Here is a 14,857-nt window from a genome sequence, read left to right on the forward strand (position 1 = left end):
GTGGTTCTAGTTCTTATGCTCAATGATACACAAAGCATCTAGTCATATTTGACTACAAATCCGCTAACCAAGCTTATTCTTGATTCTCAAAGCTTTAATAGTGAAGTCGAATTCTTATGAGTTTTTGGTTTTGAACAGTTTAACAAGGAAGCACTACTTTACTTTTCGAAATCTGGTTGACGTTCTAGTTTTATATTCAATCATAAACATAACATCTAGTCATATTTAACTCTGAAACGCTAACCTAGATTCTTTTTTGCTTCTTAAAGTATTAAATATATTTGCTCCTAAAGACTAAACATAAACCCTACACCCTAAATCCCAAACCCTCAAATCTAATCCCTAAACCCTAAACCCTAAACCCTAACGCTTAACCTTAAACCCTAAACCCTAACTCTAAACACTAAACCGTACACCCTAAACCTTAAAACCTAAAGCCAAAACGCAAAACCTTAACCTTAAACCTTAAACCCTGAATCCTACTTTAACTTCCGGGTTCTTATTGCGTTTCTAGTTTTTATACTGAATGATAAACAAAACATCAAGTCAATTTGGACTACAAAAACACAAACCAAGCTTCTTCATGATTCTCAAAGCTTTGATGGTGAACCCAAAGTTCTTAACAGTTTTTGGTTTTGAATCGTATAACAAGGAAGCACTACTTTACTCTTTGGGATCTCGTTGAGGTTCTAGTTTTATATTCAATCATACACATGACATCTACTCATATTTCACTCTGAAATGCTAACCCAGATTCTTCTTGCTCTTCAAAGCTTTGATGGTGTAGCCTAAGTCCGTATGATTTTTGGTTTTGGATCTTCTAACAGGGAAAGATAAATTTAGGTTCATAACCCTTGTTGTGGTTTTAGCCCTAAAACTCAATCATCCACCTATCATCTTGAGATATTTGATTCCAAAACGCTTACAAAGATTGTGTCTACTTTTTAAAGTATATTTGCTCCTCAACACTAAACCTAAAACCTTAAACCCTAAGCATAAATCATACACCCTAAACTAAAAATCCAAAACCCTAAAACCTCAACCTAAAACCCTAAACCCTAAATCCTAAACTCTTAACCCTAAACCCTTAAACCTAAACCCAAAACCATAGTCCCCAAACTTTATAACCAAAATCCTACTTTAGCTTCTCGAAGCCGGTTGCGGTTCTAGTTCTTATGCTCAACGATACACAAAGCATCTAGTCATATTTCCCTATAAATCCGCTAACCAAGCCACTTCTTGATTCTCAAAGCTTTGATGGTGAAGTCAAAGATCTTATGAGTTTTTAGTCTTGAATCGTATAACAAGGAAGCACTACTTTACTTTTCGGGATCTCGTTGAGGTTCTAGTTTTATATATTCAATCATACACATGACATCTAGTCATATTTCACTCCGAAACGCTAACCAAGATTCTTCTTGCTTCTCTAAGTATCATACTATATTTGATCCTAAACACTAAACCTAAACTCTAAACCCTAAATCCCAAAACTTAAAATCCAACCCCTAAACCCTAACCCCTGAAGCCTAAATCCTAAACCCAAAACCCTAAACCCTAAACCATAAACTGTTAACCCTAAACCCTTAAACCTAAACCCTAAACCATAAATCCCAAACTTTAAAACCTAAATCCTACTTTAGGCATCCGGAATACGGTTGCGGTTCTAGTGCTTATGCTCAATGATAAACAAAGCATCTAGTCATATTTGACAACAAATCCGCTAGCAAAGCTTCTTCTTTATTCCCAAAGCTTTGATGGTGAAGCCGAAATTCTTATGAGTTTTCGGTGTTTTAAATCGTTTAACAAGGAAAGCACTACTTTACTTTTCGAGATCTGGTTGAGGTTCTAGTTTTCTATTCAATCATACAGATGACATGACATGTAGTCATATTTCACTCTAAAACGCTAACCAACATTCTTCTTGCTTCTTAAAGTATTATAGTATATTTGCTCCTAAACTCTAAACCTAAACTCTACACCATAAATCCCAAAACCTAAAATCTAACCCCTAAACCCTAAACCCTAAATACCAAATCCTAAACCATAAACCCTAAACCATAAACCCTAAACCCTAAACTCTTAACCCTAAACCCTTAAACCTAAACACTAAACGTTAAACCATAGACCCCAAATTTAAAACCTAAATCCTTCAACCTAAACCTAAATATGCACAAAAACGCTCTCAACTTCAGTCTATCAAAAACGCTCTGACTTTGAAGGCAAAACACTTATTTTCATATTCTAAAACACTTTCACGATCAAATCCTTACTATTTCAATAATACAATCAAGAACACCGTACGCGTTAATCTACAATTCTGTTGTTCTTTGAGAATCTCACAAAGACTCATTCTTTGAAGAAACCCTTAATACAATTTCTATTGTGCGAGTTTCGACTCTCACAATTTGGCGCTAGAAAGAGGGGGTTTCATTGAGATTTCTCTTAGCCCTAGAACACAGAACCAACCACCCAATCCACGATGGTCAACAATCAAATCCCCGGTAACACAGTTGACGCAGAGGGAAATCCGATCCCTCCAAACCAGACAGACGTTCCTGAAGCCGCTGCTCCCGCGACCCTAGCAGAACTAAGAAGTATGATGGCTCAACTTATGAAGAAGGTGAACGATCAAGAACAGGCAATACGATCCTTGGCGCAACAACTCGAAGCAGCTACCTCCCAAGGACAGATCAGGACTACCCGTTTCGGCGCAAGGCATCTTCAGGATCGACGAACTGCAGCAGATCTCAACCCAACACGGCTCGTGTTCTACACGCCTGGCAATACTACAAGGCCCGTCTGCTGAACCGCACCAAAAATTGGAAGAGATCGAACCGAGCCGGCAATCTTGGGAAATCAGGAAACAAACCGCAGCTCCCTCCTCCCCGAGCAGAAGTTACCGAGGCCGATCAGATCAGAATCTCGGACGATGAAGATTCAGAAGAGAACGTTCGGTGGGCCGAGGAATACGCTAGAGAACAGGAAATAAGCGCTATCAAGGTCTCCCTAGCCAAGGCAGAAAACGAGATGAAGCTCGTAAGATCGACATGACGCAAATCGTACCAACTCCACGACCTGTGCTCGGATTCTCTGGGGAAACCACTATGACTCTCGGAACCATCAAGTTACCAGTCCGAGCAAAAGGGGTAACAAAAATCGTCGATTTCTCTGTTACCGACCAGCCAACCGTGTACAACGCAATTATCGACACACCATGGTTAAATCAGTTCCGAGCCGTCGCCTCGACATATCATCTCTACCTGAAATTTCCCACAAGCGACACCGTGAAAACCATCTGGGGAAATCAAAAAAATGCTCGAATCTGCTTCATGGCAGCACACAAGCTCAGGAACCCCGCCACTGAATCGACGGCCGATGCGGATCATAAGAAGGTCAAGCTTGGCCGAGCTGAAGAGAAATCAATTTCTGAGCAATTATAGCAGCTAAGGATCGAGGAGGCTCGAGAATCCGTAACACCAACTCCCGATCCAGTAATCTCCATCTGCATTGAAAACGAAAAGCCCAAGCGATGCGTAGAAATAGGCGGAGATCTAGGAGAAGAGTTAACAGCTGCACTTACCTCTTTCCTCAAAGAAAACATCAATATGTTCGCCTGGTCCCCAGAAGATTTACCCGGAGTAAGTGTTGACATCGTATCACACGAGCTCTACATCGACCCGACTTTCAAACCTATCAAGCAGAAGAGGAGAAAATTGGGTCGGGAGCGAGCAGAAGCCGTAAAAGCCGAAGTAGAGAAATTACTGAGGATCGGCTCCATCACCGAGGCAAAATATCCCGATTGGATCGCAAACCCGGTCATAGTAAAAAAGAAAAACGGCAAATGGAGAGTCTGCGTAGATTTCACCGACCTTAACAAAGGCTGCCCGAAAGACAGCTTTCCATTACCGCACATCGATCGCCTCGTAGAATCAACTTCTGGAAACAAGCTACTGTCATTCATGGACGCTTTCGCTGGTTACAACAAGATCATGATGAACCCCAAAGATCAGGAAAAAACCGCTTTTTACACAGAACAAGGCATCTTTTGTTACCGAGTGATGCCCTTCGGACTCAAAAACGCCGGGGCAACCTATCAAGGCTTCGTCAACAAAATCTTCGCATTGCAGATCGGGAAGACAATGGAAGTTTACATCGACGACATGTTAGTGAAATCTATGGCAGAGAAAGATCACATACCCCATTTACGCGAATTTTCAGGCAGCTTAACCTCTACAACATCAAACTCAATCCTACAAAGTGCCGCTTCGGAGTAAGATCTGGCGAGTTCCTCAGGTACCTAGTCACACACCGCGGCATCGAGGCAAATCCAAAGCAAATCGAGGCATTGTTGGGAATGGCGTCACCTCAGAACAAGCGAGAAGTGCAGCGCCTAACCGGAAGAGTTAAGGCCCTTAATCGTTTCATCTCTCGCTCAACCGACAAATGCTTGGCCTTTTACGATGTGCTTCAGGGAAATAAGAAGTTCGAATGGACGACCCGATGCGAAGAAGCTTTTCAGGAACTCAAGAAGTATCTGGCAACATCGCCCATCCTCGCAAAACCCGTAATCGGAGAAACACTATACTTGTATGTTACCGTATCGGATACTGCGGTCAGCAGAGTGTTAGTCCGAGAAGACAGAGGCGAGCAGAAACCGATTTTTTACGTCTCGCAGACTTTCACCGGCACAGAATTTCGCTATTCGTAAATGGAAAAACTGGTTTCAGGAGTCATAATGTCGGCTCGGAAGCTACGACCCTACTTTCAATCCCATTCCGTCATAGTAATGGGATCCATGCCACTCTGCGCCATCTTACACAGTCCAAGCCAATAAGGACGCCTGGCTTAGTGGGCAATCGAGCTCAGCGAATACGATCGAATATCGGAACAAAACATGTGCAAAATCCCAGGTCCTAGCCGATTTTATCGTCGAACTGCCCATTAAGGAGGCCCGGGAAAATCCACTCGATACAACTTGGCTACTGCACGTAGACGGCTCATCATCTGACGCCCTAGGTGCTCTAGCCTCGACATCTGACCCGAGCCTGAGAAGAGTCATCCAAGTAGAATTTATTGAGAAGCCAAGTATTGAGCTCGGCGAAGAAGAACACGTCCTCCCAATACAAATCGGCGCGGATCAAGACGACCCGGACGACCCAGATGACTGCAACTCAGAATGGATAGAACCCATCAAAAGCTACATATCCGAAGGGAAATTGCCCTCGGACAAATGGAAAGCCCTGAAACTCAAAGCTCAGGCTGCACGTTTCGTTCTAGTAGATGAAAAACTTTACAAGTGGCGATTATCCGGACCCTTAATGACATGCGTGGAAGGAGAAGCGGTTTGCAAGATCATGAAGGAAATTCACGGTGGCTCGTGCGGAAATCATTCCGGGGGAAGAGCTTTAGCCATTAAAATAAAACGGCACGGATTCTTCTGGCCGACAATGATCAAAGACTGCGAACATTTTTCAAAACGATGCGAAATATGTCAAAGACACGCGCCAACAATCCATCAGCCAGCCGAACTCTTATCACCAATCGCCTCGCCGTATCCATTCATGCGATGGTCAATGGATATAATTAGTTCTCGTCTTGACCGACTATTTCTCTAAGTGGATAGAGGCCGAATCTTACGCCAGCATAAAAGACGCTCAAGTCGAGAACTTCGTGTGGAAACATATCCTATGTCACCACGGAATACCTTATGAGATCGTTACGGATAACTGCTCGCAGTTTATATCAACCCGCTTCCAAGGATTCTGTGACAAATGGGGAATCCGACTTTGCAAGTCAACACCACGATATCCCCAAGGAAACGGCCAAGCCGAAGCCGCTAACAAAACAATCCTCGACGGATTAAAAAAACGGCTCGATGCTAAAAAGGGCTCATGGTCCGACGAACTCGAAGGTGTTCTATGGTCGCATCGGACAACTCCTCGCCGAGCCACAGGAGAAACCCCTTTCGCCTTAGTCTACGGAACGGAATGCATAATTCCAGCCGAAATGATAGTACCGAGCTTATGCCGGAGTCTATCTCCCGAGAACGATCCTGATAATACTCAGTGGCTCCTCGACGAACTTGATCTGATCGATGAACGAAGAGATTCAGCCTTGGTTCGCATACAAAATTATCAGAATGAAACGGCTCGTCATTATAACTCAAACGTTCGACAGCGGAGATTCCACGAAGGAGATCGGGTTCTCCGAAAAGTTTTTCAGAACACCGCCGAAGCGAACGCTGGGAAGCTCGGGACAAACTGGGAAGGACCATACCTCATCTCTAAGGTGATCCGACCCGGAATATATGAGCTCGCCGACTAAACCCGGACTCAGAGGAGCGGGCTCAGGAGCTAGAGCTTTGAGATCATCTTTCAGCTCAGCGATAAAGCGATTGAGGTTAGCCTCAGTATCGGCGAAATCCTTCAACCACTCATCAACTTGTTCTTTCTCTCTCTCCAGAACCCCGCCTTTATTAGCTGCGCATTTGCTCGCGCCTGAGATAGGTACATGAATTGGTCATTGACCTCATCAAGGAGCGACACTTTGTGCTCGACAACTTTTAACTTGGCGGTGAAGGCTTCCAAAACCTCCAGCCTCGTCGTCTGAATGGTCCGAGTCACCTCGCTATCACGAAGTCCTCTCTCCTCAGACAACATCCGCCTGAGACGGACAATCTCAGAATCTGCCTTGAGATTCTGCTCGGCCATCTTGATGGCGTTTTCTTTGTTTACGAAGGCCATCTGCTCGAACTCCTCCCTCTCCAAATTTGTCGCGGCAGCTTCGGAGAGCGCCTCATTCTTCTCCCGCTCGGCGGCCTGAATCCGAGACTTCGCCTCAGCTAACTTGCCAACCGCCTCCATATTACTCCGCATAGCCAAATCATATGAATGTACCATCCGGTTCATCGAAGCAACGACCTGAAAAAGGAAAAGTTAGATTTACAATGTCGAAACTAAAGGCAAATTATGAGTAATGAAGCATATACCCGTAAAAAGTGAGATGTCGTCTCGGCATACTTCCGAGATTCCAGGAGAGTATCTGGAGGAGGAAGCAGGGGACCTACGCATCCCCCGAGCAAGTTGGCCGAGGCAATGCGATCTTCGAAGATCGGGAGCACTTTCTCCGCCTCGGGGCCATAAGTTTTCTTCTTCTTCTTCTTCTTCTTCTTCTTCTTCTTCTTCTTCTTCTTTGACGGTTCATTGTCAACCCGAACGCGTTTACCCGCCGCTTTGTCGCTCGCAGGTAACGCCACAACCGCTTCGGGTGCAGCAACACACGGCTCAGCTTCCAGAGCTTCAACGGGTGCCGCATCAACCCGCGCAGCGGCATCAGGAATAACATCCCCGTCTCGGGTCGCCTCGAGAGCGGCTGCAGTGAGATCAATCCCGCGTCAGCAAGGCCTTTCTCCTCCGCCAATCGCCTCTCCTTGTCCTCCTTCTTTTTGGCGTAAACCTCCCGCAAAGTAAGCTTCGTCGACTGCATGTCTACAAAAAATTGGGTACAGTGATTAGAAGACCCTGAGCTAGTAGGACAAGAAGCGCCGTGAAGAAGACGAAGCGCACGTTCAACTCGCTCACGAGAAAAATGCTTCAGCCAATCGCACTTGAGAGTGCGCTCTGCAACAAAGGGAAAACTAGTTAGAAAACGAAACTAACATCGCATCGGGTACAAATAAATTTCTAGCTACAACTACCCAAAATTCCCCATCTCGTTAGAACCGTCCCGAGGAGATCTTCATGAACAGCATCTTCGATGGCTACGAAGAAGAAATGATCGGTATACGGCTCGTTCTTGCTTGGGAACCCATCAATAATTTTCTTTCCCATAGCAGGAGAGATGTAATACCGATCCACTTCGGATTTTGGAACCCGCCGGATCTCGAGAAAATTCCTCAGATGAGCAAGCGTAATTTCTGTTTCAGACTCATAACTCCGAATCAAAATCCCCAGCAGATGTCTTAAAGACCGCATCGTAATCTGTGAAAGGGCAATCTGATACGATGTCACATACTCCAAGACTAGCCTCGGGACTGGCAGCCACAAGAAGCAGCCATAAAAGAACCCCTCATACAAGGTATAGAAACCCGTAGGGGGATTGTCGGCTCGCTCGTCAGGGCTCGGCACACGCAAGGTTACTGCGCCAAGACCAAATCGGGCCCTAAGATCCAAGAGGGACCGCTAGGTGCACAATGTTGAGCCAGGGGGATCTGGCACTATCACCTTTTTATTCTTCTTCCTCTTCTTCTTTTCGGCCTTCTCAAAATCTCTCTGCTCATTAAGACGCATGATATCTTCTGTCTCGTTCGGGCTGAAGTAAAGAAAGTCCTCAATCTTAACCGTCGGCATGAAGGGCTCGGGCACATCTCGCCAATTGGATATCCCGGCTTCGTCAGCCATCGGGGCAAAAGACCTCCGAACAAGAGGCGGCTCGGGATCATCGGCAAATCCAATTCTCGAGCAATGTCGGCATTGTTATCTTCCCGAGCCGTGAAGGGAGTCGTCTGCTCGGGGGCATCCGAAGAAGACACAGAATCCTCTTCAGAAGACGTCCAAACTGCTCTCTGTTTGTAGATCAGGGGAAGGTCGTCTAGGTGATTTGAATCGCTAGAATCGACAAGAGAAGCGCTCGGGATCGACGGAGACTGTTTAGAACTCATTCTCGGCTCAGGGACGATCGGCGAGAAGGGAAACAACCAGAAAACAAGAATTTCTATACCGGAAAAATCAAAAATAACAAAAAGAACGACGGAGCTTCGCCAGAAAATAAAAAACGATAGAAATATCAAGATCAGAGAGAAGGAAGCAAACCTTGTTTATTTTCTTTGAAAACTTCAAATGAAATCTCGAAGGAATGGCTCGCCATATATAAAGAGTTTTTAAAGGCGCGTCAGGTCCGCAACAAACATTTAAAACGTGTTCAAGCGCGTGGGCTCGGCAGAAGGAAAAGATTCACGTGATCCTCGGGAATGAGCTAGAAACGTTTCCACTTCTCAAGAATAGTCGGCGACGCGCGACAGAAGTTTGAGCGTCCGGGAAGATGAAGCGACAGAATTAGAAGACGAACAGTTGGCTCGGTAATCCATTCATGAAGCTCATCGTCTCTCGGCTAAGTCAATGAGCTGGGGGGCAAACTGTTGGGGTCGGATTCCACCCAGGTAAACGAGCCAACCATGTTTAAACGCCTCGGGGGACGTCGAAGAGTTACCCCGAGCCGGGTCACAAAACACCTCGGAGATCACATCAAGAATCCATACCGAGGCGACATCAAGAACGCCTCGGAGCATTATCACGAAATGGTCCCCCGACCCGACCTCGAAACGCCTCGGACATAAACCTAGCAAATCATCCCGAGGCGGGTTCCAAGACGCCTCTGGAACGCATTTTTGAATATCACGGTCCGAGCCGCCCGAGCACGACCCAAGGTCAGCTAAATTCCGGCTCGGAAGAACTTCGGACTAGGTAAGAAAACCTTCAAATAAAAAGGGACTTAACCAATATAAGATCAAACATACCATTTCCGAAAACCCAGGAAGAGATATTAGAGAATCTTCAAAGATGTCACCGAATATAGAAGTTCCTAGAATCTTTGGAAGTCTCCTTCGCCAACTTAAAGATAAAGAGAGATCTTCCGGGAATATCGCGAGAAGCGATCGACCAGAGCCTTATAAAAAGCACCTCTAAGGACAAACAAAAGGGATACGCACAAAAACGCTCTCAACTTCAGGCTATCAAAAACGCTCTGACTTTGAAGGCAAAACACTTATTTTCATATTCTTAAACACTTGTACGATCAAATCCTTACTATTTGAATAATACAATCAAGAACACCGTCCGCGGTAATCAACAATTATGTTGTTCTTTGAGAATCTCACAAAGACTCAGTCTTTGAAGAAACCCTTAATACAATTTCTATTGTGCGAGTTTCGACTCTCACAACCCTAAAATCTAATCCCTAAACCTAAACCCTAAACCCTAAACCCTAACGTTAAACCTTAAACCCTAAACCCTTACTCTAAACCCTAAACCGTACACCCTTAACCTTAAAAACTAAACCGTAAACGCAAAACCTTAACCTTAAACCTTACACCCTAAATCCTACTTTAACTTCCAAGTTATTTTTGCGTTTCTAGTTCTTATACTGGATGATAAATAAAACATCAAGTCATATTTGACTACAAAAACACAAACCAAGCTTCTTCTTGATTCTCAAAGCTTTAATGGTGAAGCCGAAGTTCTTAACAGTTTTTGGTTTTGAATCGTATAACAAGGAAGCACTACTTTACTCTTCGGTATCTCGTTGAGGTTCTAGTTTTATATTCAATCCTACACATGAAATCTACTCATATTTCACTCCGAAATGCTAACCAAGATTCTTCTTGCTTCTTAAAATATTATAGTATATTTGCTCCTAAACACTAAACCTAAACTCTACACCATAAATCCCAAAACCTAAAATCTTACCCCTAAACCCGAAAACCCTAAACCCTAAACCCTAAACTCTGAACCCTAAATCCTAAACCCTAAACCCTAAACCATAAACTCTTAACCCTAAACCCTTAAACCTAAACCCTTAAACCTAAACCCTAAAACCTAAAATCTTACCCCTAAACCCTAAACCCTAAACAATAAACTCTTAACCCTAAACCCTTAAACCTAAATCCTAAACCCTAAACCCTTAAATCTAAACCCTAAACCCTAAACCATAGATCCCAAACTTTAAAACCTAAATTCAATCATACACATTACATCTACTCATATTTCACTCCGAAATGCTAACCCAAATTCTTCTTGCTCTTCAAAGCTTTGATGGTGTAGCCTAAGTCCGTATGATTTTTGGTTTTGGATCTTCTAACAGGGAAAGATAAATTTAGGTTCATAGCCCTGGTTGTGGTTTTAGCCCTAAAACTCAATCATCCACCTATCATCTTGAGATATTTGATTCTAAAACGCTTACAAAGATTGTGCTTACTTTTTAAAGTATATTTGCTCCTCAACACTAAACCTAAAACCTTAAACCATAAACATAAAGCCTACACCCTAAACTAAAAATCCAAAACCCTAAACCCTAAACCCAAAACCCTAAACCCTAAACCCTAAACTCTTAACCCTAAACCCTTAAAACTAAACCCAAAACCATAGTCCCCAAACTTTATAACCAAAATCCTACTTTAGCTTCTGGAAGCTGGTTGCGGTTCTAGTTCTTATGCTCAATGATACACAAAGCATCTAGTCATAATTGATACAAATCCACTAGCAAAGCTTCTTCTTTATTCCCAAAGCTTTGATGGTGAAGCCAAAATTCTTTTGAGTTTTTGGTGTTTTGAATCGTTTAACAAGGACGCACTACTTTACTTTTTGAGATCTGGTTGAGGTTCTAGTTTTCTATTCAATCATACACATCTAATGTAGTCATATTTCACTCTGAAACGCTAACCAAGATTCTTCTTGCTTCTTAAAATATTATAGTATATTTGCTCCTAAACACTAAACCTAAACTCTACACCATAAATCCCAAAACCTAAAATCTTACCCCTAAACCCTAAACCCTAAACAATAAACTCTTAACTCTAAACCCTTAATCCTAAATCCTAAACCCTAAACCCTTAAATCTAAACCCTAAACCCTAAACCATAGATCCCAAACTTTAAAACCTAAATCCTACTTTAGGCTTCCGGAATCCGGTTACGGTTCTAGTTCTTATGCTCAATGATAGACAAAGCATCTAGTCATATTTGACTACAAATCCGCTAACCAAGCTTATTCTTGATTCTCAAAGCTTTGATAGTGAAGCCGAAATCTTATGAGTTTTTGGTTTTGAACAGTTTAACAAGGAAGCACTACTTTACTTTTCGGGATCTGGTTGAGGTTCTAGTTTTATATTCAATCATTCACATAACATCTAGTCATATTTAACTCTGAAACGCTAACCTAGATTCTCTTTGCTGCTTAAATTATTAAATATATTTGCTCCTAAACACTAAACATAAACCCTACACCCTAAATCCCAAACCCTAAAATCTAATCCCTAAACCCTAAACCCTAACGCTAAACCTTAAACCCTAAACCCTAACTCTAAACCCTAAACCGTACACCCTAAACCTTAAAACCTAAAGCCTAAACGCAAAAACTTAACCTTAAACCTTAAACCCTGAATCCAACTTTAACTTCCGGGTTCTTATTGCGTTTCTAGTTTTTATACTGAATGATAAACAAAACATCAAGTCAATTTGGACTACAAAAACACAAACCAAGCTTCTTCATGATTCTCAAAGCTTTGATGGTGAACCTGAAGTTCTTAACAGTTTTTGGTTTTGAACCGTATAACAAGGAAGCACTACTTTACTCTTCGGGATCTCGTTGAGGTTCTAGTTTCATATTCAATCATACACATGACATCTACTCATATTTCACTCCGAAATGCTAACCCAGATTCTTCTTGCTCTTCAAAGCTTTGATGTTGTAGCCTAGGTCCGTATGATTTTTGGTTTTGGATCTTCTAATAGGGAAAGATAAATTTAGGTTCATAGCCCTAGTTGTGGTTTTAGCCCTAAAACTCAATCATCCACCTATGATCTTGAGATATTTGATTCCAAAATGCTTACAAAGATGGTGCTTACTTTTTTAAAGTATATTTGCTCATCAACACTAAACCTAAAACCTTAAACCCTAAACATAAATCCTACAACCTAAACTAAAAATCCAAAACCCTAAAACCTAAACCCAAAACCCAAAACCCTAAACTCTTAACCCTAAACCCTTAAACCTAAACCCAAAACCATAGTCCCCAAACTTTATAACCAAAATCCTACTTTAGCTTCTGGAAGCCTATTGCGGTTCTAGTTCTTATGCTCAACGATACACAAAGCATCTAGTCATATTTGGCTATAAATCCGCTAACCAAGCCACTTCTTGATTCTCAAAGCTTTGATGGTGAAGTCAAAGATCTTATGAGTTTTTGGTTTTTAATCGTATAATAAGGAAGCACTACTTTACTTTTCGGGATCTCATTAAGGTTTCAGTTTTATATTCAATCATACACATGACATCTACTCATATTTCACTCCGAAAAGCTAACCCATATTCTTCTTGCTCTTCAAAGCTTTGATGGTTTAGCGTAAGTCCGTATGATTTTTGGTTTTGGATTTTCTAACAGGGAAAGATAAATTTAGGTTCATAGCCCTAGTTGTGGTTTTAGCCCTAAAACTTAATCATCCACCTATCATCTTGAGATATTTGATTCCAAAACGCTTACAAAGATTGTACTTAGTTTTTAAAGTATATTTGTTCCTCAACACTAAACCTAAAACCTTAAACCCTAAACATAAATCCTACACCCTAAACTAAAAATCCAAAACCCTAAAACCTAAACCCAAAACCCAAAACCCTAAACCCTAAACTCTTAACCAGAAACCCTTAAACCTAAACCCAAAACCATAGTCCCCAAACTTTATAACCAAAATCCTACTTTAGCTTCTGGAAGCCTATTGCGGTTCTAGTTCTTATGCTCAACGATACACAAAGCATCTAGTCATATTTGGCTATAAATCCGCTAACCAAGCCACTTCTTGATTCTCAAAGCTTTGATGGTGAAGTCAAAGATCTTATGAGTTTTTGGTTTTTAATCGTATAATAAGGAAGCACTACTTTACTTTTCGGGATCTCATTGAGGTTCTAGTTTTATATTCAATCATACACATGACATCTAGTCATATTTCACTCTGAAACGCTAACCAAGATTCTTCTTGCTTCTCTAAGTATCATGCTATATTTGATCCTAAACACTAAACCAAAACTCTACACCCTAAATCCCAAAACCTAAAATCCAACCCCTAAACCCTAACCCTTGAACCCTAAATCCTAAACCCGAAACCATACACCCTAAACCATAAACTCTTACCCGTAAACCCTTAAAACTATGTGCAGAACCAAGGAGGTTACAACAAAGGTTTCAACAACTTCATGGAGAACCATCCCAATTTGTCTTACAGAAGTACAAATGTTGCAAACCCGCAGGACCAAGTCTACCCTTCACAGCAGCAGAATTAACCCAAACCCTTTGTTCCATACAACCAAGGTCAGGGTTATGTTCCTAAGCAGCAGTATCAGGGCAACTATCAGCAGCAACTTCCACCACCTGGGTTCACACAACAGCAACAACAACCAGCTTCAACAACTCCTGATTCAGACTTGAAGAACATGTTACAGCAGATTCTCCATGGACAAGCTGCAGGTGCAATGGATCTCGCTAAAAAGATGGCAGAAATCCACAACAAGGTTGATTGCACTTTCAACGATCTGAATATCAAACTTGAGGCACTTACCTCTAAGGTCAGATACATGGAAGGACAAACAGCATCAACTTCTGTTCCAAAAGTAACAGGACTTCCAGGAAAGTCCATATAGAACCCGAAGGAATACGCCACTACTCACGCTATCACCATCTGTCATGATCGAGAGCTACCTACTTGACATGTCTCCACATCAATCACCGAGGACATTGATGTTCAGGACGGGGAGGCTTCTACTCATATTGAAATTTCAGTTGTTGGACTCGACCATTCAGCTGGATCCCGTTTTCAAACTCAGTCCAACCTAGACGAGAAAGCATCCATCATTGAGAGGATGGTGAAACGATTCAAGCCAGCACCATTACCTTCACGTGCTCTTCCATGGAAATTCAGGAAAGCATGGATAGAAAGATACAACTCTCTTATAGAGAAGCAGCTTGATGAGATGGAAGCGGTGATGCCTCTAATAGAAGTTCTCAACCTGATCCCGGATCCTCACAAAGATGTGAGAAAGTCAATTCTGGAAAGGATCAAGATTTATCAAGATTCAAAAGACGAATGTGATGC

General features: G+C 42.4%; 3 pseudogenes across 3 annotated transcripts in view; 2 read left to right on the forward strand and 1 right to left on the reverse strand.

The window, feature by feature from the left end:
* Positions 1–2,479: 2,479 nt before the first annotated feature.
* On the forward strand, positions 2,480–6,190 carry AT1G40112 (annotated as a pseudogene; the record flags this gene model as incomplete). Its single annotated transcript has 1 exon — positions 2,480–6,190.
* A 42-nt stretch (positions 6,191–6,232) lies between these two features.
* On the reverse strand, positions 6,233–8,659 carry AT1G40106 (annotated as a pseudogene; the record flags this gene model as incomplete). Its single annotated transcript has 1 exon — positions 6,233–8,659.
* Positions 8,660–13,913: 5,254 nt separating this feature from the next.
* The window catches only part of AT1G40100, a pseudogene marked incomplete at both ends in the record, with an annotated part of 1,011 nt that continues 67 nt past the window's right edge, over positions 13,914–14,857 (forward strand). The window contains one exon of the mRNA in view: positions 13,914–14,857. This exon is cut by the window's right edge and continues 67 nt beyond it. The product of the transcript in view is annotated as an uncharacterized protein (mRNA).

The sequence above is a fragment of the Arabidopsis thaliana genome, assembly GCF_000001735.4.
Source record: "Arabidopsis thaliana chromosome 1 sequence".
Taxonomy (NCBI): domain Eukaryota; kingdom Viridiplantae; phylum Streptophyta; class Magnoliopsida; order Brassicales; family Brassicaceae; genus Arabidopsis; species Arabidopsis thaliana.